This window comes from Bos taurus, chromosome 11 (genome assembly GCF_002263795.3).
Source record: "Bos taurus isolate L1 Dominette 01449 registration number 42190680 breed Hereford chromosome 11, ARS-UCD2.0, whole genome shotgun sequence".
Lineage (NCBI taxonomy): Eukaryota > Metazoa > Chordata > Mammalia > Artiodactyla > Bovidae > Bos > Bos taurus.
In genome coordinates, this window is record NC_037338.1 from 87,130,829 (window position 1) to 87,140,259 (window position 9,431).

Below are 9,431 nucleotides of genomic sequence, written 5' to 3' on the forward strand. Positions count from 1 at the left end.
TGGGCTCCAAAATCATTGCAGATGGTGATTGCAGCCATGAAATTAAAAGACGCTTACTCCTTGGAAGGAAAGTTATGACCAACCTAGATAGCATATTCAAAAGCAGAGATATTACTTTGCCAACAAAGGTCCGTCTAGTCAAGGCTATGGTTTTTCCTGTGGTCATGTATGGATGTGAGAGTTGGACTGTGAAGAAGGCTGAGTGCCGAAGAATTGGTGCTTTTGAACTGTGGTGTTGGAGAAGACTCTTGAGAGTCCCTTGGACTGCAAGGAGATACAACCAGTCCATTCTGAAGGAGATCAGCCCTGGGATTTCTTTGGAAGGAATGATGCTAAAGCTGAAACTCCAGTACATTGGCCACCTCATGGGAAGAGTTGACTCATTGGAAAAGCCTCTGATGCTGGGAGGGATTGAGGGCAAGAGGAGAAGGGGACGACAGAGGATGAGATGGCTGGATGGCATCACTGACTCAATGGACGTGAGCCTCAGTGAACTCCGGGAGTTGGTGATGGACAGGGAGGCCTGGTGTGCTGTGATTCATGGGGTCGCAAAGAGTCGGACACGACTGAGCGACTGATCTGATCTGGGTCAAAGCATTTGAATACAAATTCCTTTTTGGAAAGCAAAGTGACAGTTGCTCAGTCATGTCTGACTCTCTGTGACCCCATGGACTATACGGTCCATGGAATTCTCTAGGCCAGAATACTGAAGTGGGTAACCACTCTCTTCTCCAGGGGATCGCCCCAACCCAGAGATCAAACCCAGGTCTCCTGCATTGCAGGCAGATTCTTTACCAGCTGAGCCACTAGGGAAGCCCAAGAATACTGGCATGGGTAGCCTATCCCTTCTCCAGTGGATCTTCCAGACCCAGGAATTGAACCAGGGTCTCCTGCATTGCAGGAGATTCTTTAATAGCTGAGCCACTGGGAAAGCCCAAGAATACTGGGCTTTCCTATCCCTTCTCCAGGGAATCTTCCCAATCCAGGAATTGAACCAGGGTCTCCTGCATGGCAGGCAGATTCTTTACCAGCTGAGCTACCAGGGAAGCCCAAAGGGTTTTACCAACTGTTGCTCTCACTGCTGCGTTTGAAAGCATTTATCTGATTGTGCTTCCATTATAGATGCCTAAGTAGAAGCCCTGACCTGCGTTTGCAGGGACTCAGTGACCCTGGGGTTCAAGGCAGTTGCAGTGAGCCTAAATCCCAGCACAGGTCCCTCAAGCTGCCTTTGGTTGGGGGTCAGTGGGGAGAGAGGTGAAGGGTGTCCTCTCCCAGGTCTGACCTCTGAGGCCTAGAGACCAGCTGGCCGGCTTTCATAATTCATCACTTTGGAGCTAATGATTCTCTGCCTCAGTCTCTGCCAGTGGGAACCTCAATGCTGGTTTGTGGGCCTCTGGGAGCAAGTGATTTTCTCTGGGTCAAGGGGCCTGTGTCTGCCAGTCAGTTCTGCACACACTTGTTACACACTGGCCACCAGAGTGATCTTCCCAAAGCACAATGAGGTGGGTTCCCCCCACGCTCAAAGGGCTCTCTCTCTTTTTCTCCTTTTGAACCTTTTATTTTGTGTTGGGGATTCATGGGGTCGCAAAGAGTCGGACACGACTGAGCGACTGATCTGATCTGATTCAAAGGCGCTCTTTTGTCTGCAAGGAATGGTGTGCAGGCTTTTGGCTTGGTGGTCCCCAACTTACCTTTCCAGCTTTATTCATCCTTTCATTCATATATACAACAGATAGGAGCTCCTACTATGTGCCAGGCCCTGTTCTATGTGCTGGGACATGGCAGTGGTGCAAACAGAAACCCTCGCCTTTGGGGAGCTTTCGGTGTCCCTGCCCCCCCAGCGCCCTCGCTCTCCCGCACACCTGCGCTGTAACCACGCCAGCCTCCTGTGAACACACAACATCAAGCAGTTGTGATGTTGTGAACACACAACATCAAGTGGCTTCTCCCTGCCTTTCTAAAGCATCCACCGCACCGTCTGGCTGTAAAGTTCTGCCACCCAACGAGACCCTTCTTTACTTTTTTAAAGCAGGTTACTTCTTTGAAGAAGGCTTCCCCGGCTCTGTCTGGCCAGAGCCCAGCCCTTTGCTCACACTAGGTCATCAGTAATGTTTATTGAATTTAAGTGTGCTGGGCTGAGGGCCAGCTCCTAGCAGCAGCTTGCGTCCCCTGAACACGGGGCAGCTTTGATCCCTCAGCCCCTTCTGACTGCCTGAAGACACCCAGCAAGAGGGCGTGGGTGCTGGCGGGGCTGTGCGGGATGGTGGAAGCCTGGCTGGACACCAACTGTGTGCCCCTGGCAGGCTACACACCTTCCTGGGGCTTCGGGTGCTGCTCAGTAAGACAAAGGCTTTGGCTAGACTGGGAATCCCCAGGAACTAGTGACTTGAACAGTTAGTTCTCCCTGTGGGAGTTTTGTACAAAGTCAGACTCCTGGTCCTAGCCTCTGTTTCTGATCTAGCGGGCCAGTGGCACAACCCAGGAGCCTGTACTTTCAATGACTGATGCTCAGATGTGAGGTTTGGTGTGTCCCCCCTGCCGAGTCCCAGCCTGGGAGGCACTTTAGAAGGGGCTCCTCTGGTCTCCCAGGAGGCCCGCCAGCCGCTTGCATCCTGCAGGGGTGGATGGTGAGGAGCTGTCAGACCCAGTGGGGCTGAGGGCAGGTGCTCTGAACAGGAAGAGTGTGCCTCAGTTTCCTCATTTGTTCCATGGGAGATCCCTGCAGGCCTGCCCCACAGGTGGTGCTAGTGTGAGGGGCTGAGCCACCCCTCGGGGGAGCAAGGCCCAAGCTCCGCATCAGCCCTGGTGCTGGGCTTCTGGGGGGAAAGGCCAAAGAAGCAGGGGTACGACTCAGGTGGGGGCCAAGTAGAGGCCGGACCCCCAGGTGGCTGTTGGGCAGAGGCCTGAGCTGGGAGTGGGGCTGGAGCAGTGCCTGGAGATATCTCCACGACTGCTGGGGGCTCAGGGCCCGTCCAGAGTGAGAGTGCCCCAGGGGCTGCTTTGTGCCCCTTTCACAGAGGTAGTGAGCCCAGGGACCAACCTGGGAGCACCACACCTACACAGGCCAGAGAAGGTCAAAACGAGCAGGGCCCACCAGGATGCCAGACACCTTTGCCTAAGCTAGAGATTTATGCAAAGTACAAGCAAGGTCAGAGCACCCATGACCATGGGCATCCTCTAGTCCAAAGAGCCCATTTTACAGATAAACAAACTGAGGCCAAGCAGCTAAGCGCAGGATTCCATGTTCCAAATCTGGGACCATTTCTGTTCAGCTGTTACCTGAAGCTGAGGGGTTCGACTTCGTGTTGGTTTTTCAGTCCCTTTCTCAGGCGGGCCCATGACTGGGTGTTCCTGCCTCAAGACAAGCATGGGAAAGGAGCTTCAGATGGAGGTTCTGGGGAGAGGGGCTGTGGGCGGGTTTCATCCAGGCCCTCAGCTCAGCCTAGACGAAACTGTACGTGCAAAGCCACTGACCTCTGCTAATTATTTACTTCCACTATCTACCTTGAGGCTGACCTTGGACTGAGGGCTTCTACTTGGGGACAGCAAGGCTCAGACGTAGGCATCTTTATCTCCTTTCCACAAAGATGGGAAGAGCTCAAAGTCACACTGCCTGTCAGTGAAGGGCTGGCATTTGAACCTTGACCCTTGGACAAGGACCAAGCTCCAGAAAAGGAAGAGAGGGAGAGAAAAGATAATACACACACACACACACACACACACACAGAAAGAAACAAAGAAAGAAAAGGAAGAAAGAAATCCATAAAGTTTCAATATGTCAAGCTTGACAGATGAGCCAGGAAGCAACCCCAGGTCGTGTGCTGTGGTCAATAGTTTTCCATATGTGTGCACACTCAGTGTTTCAATCATGTCCAACTCTTTGCGACCCTGTGGACTTCCAGACTCCTCTGTCCATGGGATTCTCCAGGCAAGAATACGGGAGTGAGTTGCCATTTCCTTCTCCAGGGGGATCTTCTCAACCCAGGGATCAAACCCTACAGGGTCTCCAGCATCTCCTGCACTGGCAAGTGGATTCTTTACCACTGAGCCACCTGGGAATCCCTAGTTTTCCATGTATGTGTATCTAATTTTCATTTCTTAACCATGACAATTCTGTGAGGAGGAAGTTGCTGTCCCCAAGTGCAGAAGGGCGAGCAGGTTCAGAGGGAGCCAAGTCCCGTCGGGGGTCACCTGGCGTGAGGATGGAGCTGATGCTGTTTATCACCCCTTTCTGCCTCCGCTCAGCCTTCTGGCTAGTGAGTGGGGTCAGGGGTGATGCTGGGGTTGATGCTGCCTATACCTGCCCGTCCTACACTCAGGGAAACAGGCTCGGAGGGGAGGCCTGACACGGCGAAGCTCACTTCACTGGCACAGGGGTTCCCACCAGCTGACTGGTCCAGGACAGATGCATGAGCGGCCGTCTCAGGGTCTGCCCTCGAAGGGCCTTCTATGCAGACGGGGTGGGGGTGGGGGTGGGGGTCCAGGAGTGCCCAGCAGATGGGGCCATTTGATACTTTCAGCTTTTGGCAAATCTTGAAGTATCACCTTTTAATTGCTTCATTTTCTGCATTCGTTCATTTTATTTAGACTAGCCTGAGGCTCTCCAGCCTGGCGTATTAGAGAACTTCTTACTTTTTAATAATAATACTTAGCTTTTATATAGTGCGTTTCATGTTCAAAGTACTTTACAGAGTTCACTAATTATTCGAAACAGCAACTGCCGCTCTGGGCAGGTTTGACCAAGTTCTCAGGCTCCTAATTGTGTGTGTGTGTGTCGGAGTGGGGTGATTCTTCCCGCAGTCCCACCCCTGTTCCCTCTCTGGACCCCCATTTCCTCCTGCAGCAGAGACCCTGGACCATCGGTCACAGCTTGGGCCCTGTGTGCTGGGCCATGCTCAGGGCTGGGGACCCGGAGCTGGATCAGAGAGGCTGCCCCATCTGGGAGCCCTCCGAGCTGTGGGGACCAAAGCCTGTGTGCACACGAGGCTCATGCTGGAGTGGACGCCACTAGGGAGAGGAGTCCGGAGGCCACAGGTGGGGTTGGATGGTGGGGCAGGCACCCAGGACATGGGACCTCCTGGGGCCCCTAGAGCAGGGTTCCTGGAGGAGGAGGAATTGAGGAGTGAAGAGGAGATCTTCAGGCAGGGGAGGCAGGAACGTCATCGTTCACGGAGGGAACAGCCTGTGCAAAAAGGCTCATGTTAAGAAGCAGGAGTTCAGTATGGCAATGGGGAGAGGGATGCAGCTGGGCATGGAGACCAGGGGCCGGGAGGCGGCGGGCGGAAAGGCCAGTTGTGGAGCTGGGAGGTGGACAGGAACTGGGGCAGAGGGGAGGAAGAACAGGGCCACCTGATGGGAGATGAACAGGACTCAGCAGCCGGCTGGGGGCAGTGGGGCTGTGAGCAACCAAAGTGCCCAGTCTTCGAGGGACGGACCCCAGGAGGACAGTGGCTGTGGACTTCCCGCCAGTGTAGATGTAGGGAGACGTTCACTCGCCCTCTCCACAAATGGCTCTGCGGGTCTAGACCTCTGAGGAGGTTGGAGAGAAGGTCTGGAAAGACCTAGACTTGGGCTCCAGGGGGCATTTGAGACCTGGAGTTGTGTCTGAGCTCTCTGGGGAGGTCCGCACTTAAGGAGTGCTGGAGGACAGGGGCTGAGGTGAGGAGGATGGTGTGGGGCAGAGAGTCCGGGCAAGGTGAGCTGGATGGAAGCACCCACTGAAGCAAAAGGAGGAGGCTTTGAGGCCAGGAATGCGTGGCCAAGCCGGGAAAGGAGGACAGGAAGGGCTGATAGCACATGGCCACAGGGAGGTGGGAAATCAGGTGAGGACAGTGTCAGATGATGAGGGCACGGAAGAAGGGGGCCCAGCTGATGCACGGTGGGAGAGCGAAGGGAGGAGGTGGTCAGGTCGGGATGGTGGCAAAAAGGGCAGCAGGTTTCAAAACTCACACAGGATTGTGTGCAGATGGGAGAACAGAGCGAGGCAGGAAGAGGAGGGAGCCAGCTTGTGGGAGGGGGTACAGAAGAGCCTGGGGCCGGGGTCCACTGTCCACAGTGTGGAGGGTGTGATGGTGTTGGAGGGTGGGCGGGCAGGGGTGGAGGGGTTCCCGTCTGTGGACGCCGGTTGCCCTGGTGGCGTGTGCATGTGCGTGTGTCAGTCACTCCATTGTGTCCAACTCTTTGCGACCCCATGGACTGTAGCCCACCAGGCTCCTCTGTCCGTAGGATTCTCCAGGCAAGAATACTAGAGTGGGTAGCCATTCCCTTCTCCAGGGGATCTTCCCGACCTGGGGATTGAACCTCTGTCTCCTACACTGCAGGCATATTCTTTACCATCTGAGCTATCAGGAAAGCCCTGGTGGAGGAGGACAGAAACCCTTCCATGGGGCAGAAGGACCCAGCTGGGCACCAGAGGCTGTGGGCCAATCCTGGACCTGCCCTATCCTTTTCCAGCAGGGCCATGGGAACCCAGGGGCCATCAGGCTGGATGGCAGGTTTGCTGCTATGGAGGCTCATCTCAGGGACCAGCCTCGTCCTCAGAGGACTCCAGTATTCTTCCCCTCCTCCTCCAGTTGGGCAGGAGCTGATGGTCCAGGTGGGGCTCCCTGCCCTCCCACAGGCTCCCACAAGGACAGGGCTTCCCTGTTTTGCTGGGGCTCCTCCCCAGCACCTGGGCTGCTCTGTTGAGTTGCTGAGGGAAGTAGAATCAGCTCCTCCCAGTTGACCCTCTGAGTAGGGGTGAGCAATAGGGCTCAGGCAGCCTGTCCTAACTCCCAGTTCCCCCACTCTCCACCCACGCTCCAGCGAGAGGGTCGGAGATTAGGCTCGAAATCTGCGTTGTGGGCCCACAGGGAGCAATATCTCGGATCCCACCTCCCGCCGGCCAGATGCACCCACAGCTGGAGGCAACCCACCCTGAAGCCAGCTTGGGCTTCTGTCCAAGGAGACTGGGGGACAGCAGAGAACTGAGGATGGGCCGCAGAGCAGGGCCCACAAGCTGGAGCCCAGGTCTTGTGCGACTCTGCCCTAGCTGGGGGCACCGGCAGCCTGACCCTTCACCTGGTGACCAGGGCACTCGGGGACGTCCAGGATGTGGAAAGACAAGGACTACAGATGAGGAGGGAGCAGTGAGGAGGAGGGGAGAGGTCCCTGGAGCGGGAGAGGGGATGCCTGATTGTCCAAGATGACAACACGGTGGGGCCAGAGAGGAGGTGCTGACTCTGGGCTGAGGCTCTGCCAGGTCTGCGGTGACTGGGCAGTGTTGCTGCCCTGCAGGGAGGGAGGAGCATGCGGGTCTCATCTCCACTCAAGGCTCTGACTAAGGGGGTGCTCAGGGCCCAGGCCCAGCAGCCTCCCGGGCTCACGCGTCCCCGGGGCTGGGAAGGAGAGGAAAGTAAACTGAACGGCTAATAGGTAAGAGGCCCCGGGCCAAATAATAATAATTAACTTTTATTGAGCATTCTGCCGGCACTCCCCTTAGCCCTTCACATGGATTACCCCATCTAAGTTTCATCGCGGCCTATGAAAGAGGAGCCAACCAGTGATGCCCCCGCTTTGCAGATGGGGAAACAGGCAGGCGTCTGCGGCCACCGCATCAGGACCAAAGCCAGCGCTGCACTCCGGATGCTGCTGTCCACCTGTGCAAGCAGGATGCCAGGACTCGGGACTCCCGGAGCATGTGGAGGGTGTGGTGTGGTGTGGTGTGGGGGGTGTGTGTGTATGTGTGCAGAACAACTTACTCGTCACCCAGTCATGAGCTTCCACATGGGCAAAATGAGCACTTTGGACCAGAAGTGAGCCCAGAGTTTAATCATCATAAACTCTTACTCAATGGAAATTTCACATGGGATCCCCAAGATATAAAACAGATCTAAAAGGAGCACTTCCAGGTATGAGCCAGAGCTGAATGGACATCTTCTTTGACCTGCCTGGATGACTCCAGACACCCAGGAAGGGGCTTAGAGATAGGAAGGGCCCCCACGCTGCCAGTCTTTGCCTTGAAGAACTTGGCTTTTGCTGAGAAATTTCTAACTTCCTTGACAGAGTTACCATCTTTGAGGTGTATGAAAGCTGTCCACAGCCATGCAAACTAGATAGCGGTAGCCCCAGCACAATAAGTTAACTGTATTTTCAATAAACCCTGAATATTCATTGGAAGGACTGATGCTGAAGCTGAAGCTCCAATAGTTTGGCCACCTGTTTTGAAGAGCTGACTCATTGGAAAAGACCCTGATGTTGGGAAAGATTGAGGGCAGGAGGAGAATGGGGACGACGGAGGATGAGATGGTTGGGTGGCATCACCAATTTGATGGACATGAGTTTGAGTAAACCCTGGGAGATAGTGAGGGACGGGGGAGGCCTGGCGTGCTGCTGTCTATGGGGTCGCAAAGAGGTGCACACAACTTAGTGATGGAACAACAACAATTTTCAGTATAAAGACATGCAAATTAATCGTGAGCCAGTGATTTTTTTTACTTACCATTTTGCAGCTTCTCTCTGAAATGTAGTTTGAAACCAAAGCCACTTTATAGAAAAAACCAGCACGGGCATACTTGACAAACGTTAACCCAGTGGTTCTCTCTGTGAAGCCCTTGGGGCCCAGCCTGCACCCCTACAACTGCAGGAGACTTCGAGCATGGGACTGGTGCTTTTGAGGGGCTCCTGGGTGGAGGAGCCCAAGGAACCCAAGGTCATAGCCGTGCTGTATTTTTCATTTATCCATGATATTTATGCATTTAAATTCAACCTACATACACTGGGCACAGCCTGTGTTAGGCACTCAAAATTTCGGTGGGTAGGGTGGCCAGGGGAGTGCTGCTCTGCCAGCTGGTGCAGAAGTATGTCCCTATTTTAACAGCATAGACAAGCTGGGGTGCTTGGGGTGCACGACCCCGGACCCCTATTCTTCCACTTCTGCCCCAGACTCTGCTCCCATGTTTCACGGGATCCAAGGTGGTGGGGGAAGCAGCTGGGCCATGTGCTGGCCATGCCAAGGACCTGCCGAGGCTCTCAGAGCAACGCTCAAACAGATCAGCTTGGCATGACAGCTGGCAGGGCTGTCCCAGAACCCTGACTTCCCCAGCTACACCTGGTGACACACCTCCCTCCAGCCATCCTTCACTTCCTCCTTCAGGGCCTGGCGGCCTTCAATTTGGTGATTCCCATTTGCACGGAAAGGGATTCTGTGACCGTGGCTCAATGCAGTCGTCTGAGTTTGTCAGACCTGAATCCTTGAGTTTCACCACTGGAAAGTCCCCTGACATTAGGCAATCCATAATGACATGACCTAAACAAGTGGATAGCCCATGGGAACATCATTACCTTTAAGGACACCCCATTCCACTTCTCAATGGATCTTGTTAGAAACTTTTTCTCAGATGTTCCCCTTAGTCATTTATGGGGCTTCCTTGGTAGCTCAGTTGGTAAAGAAT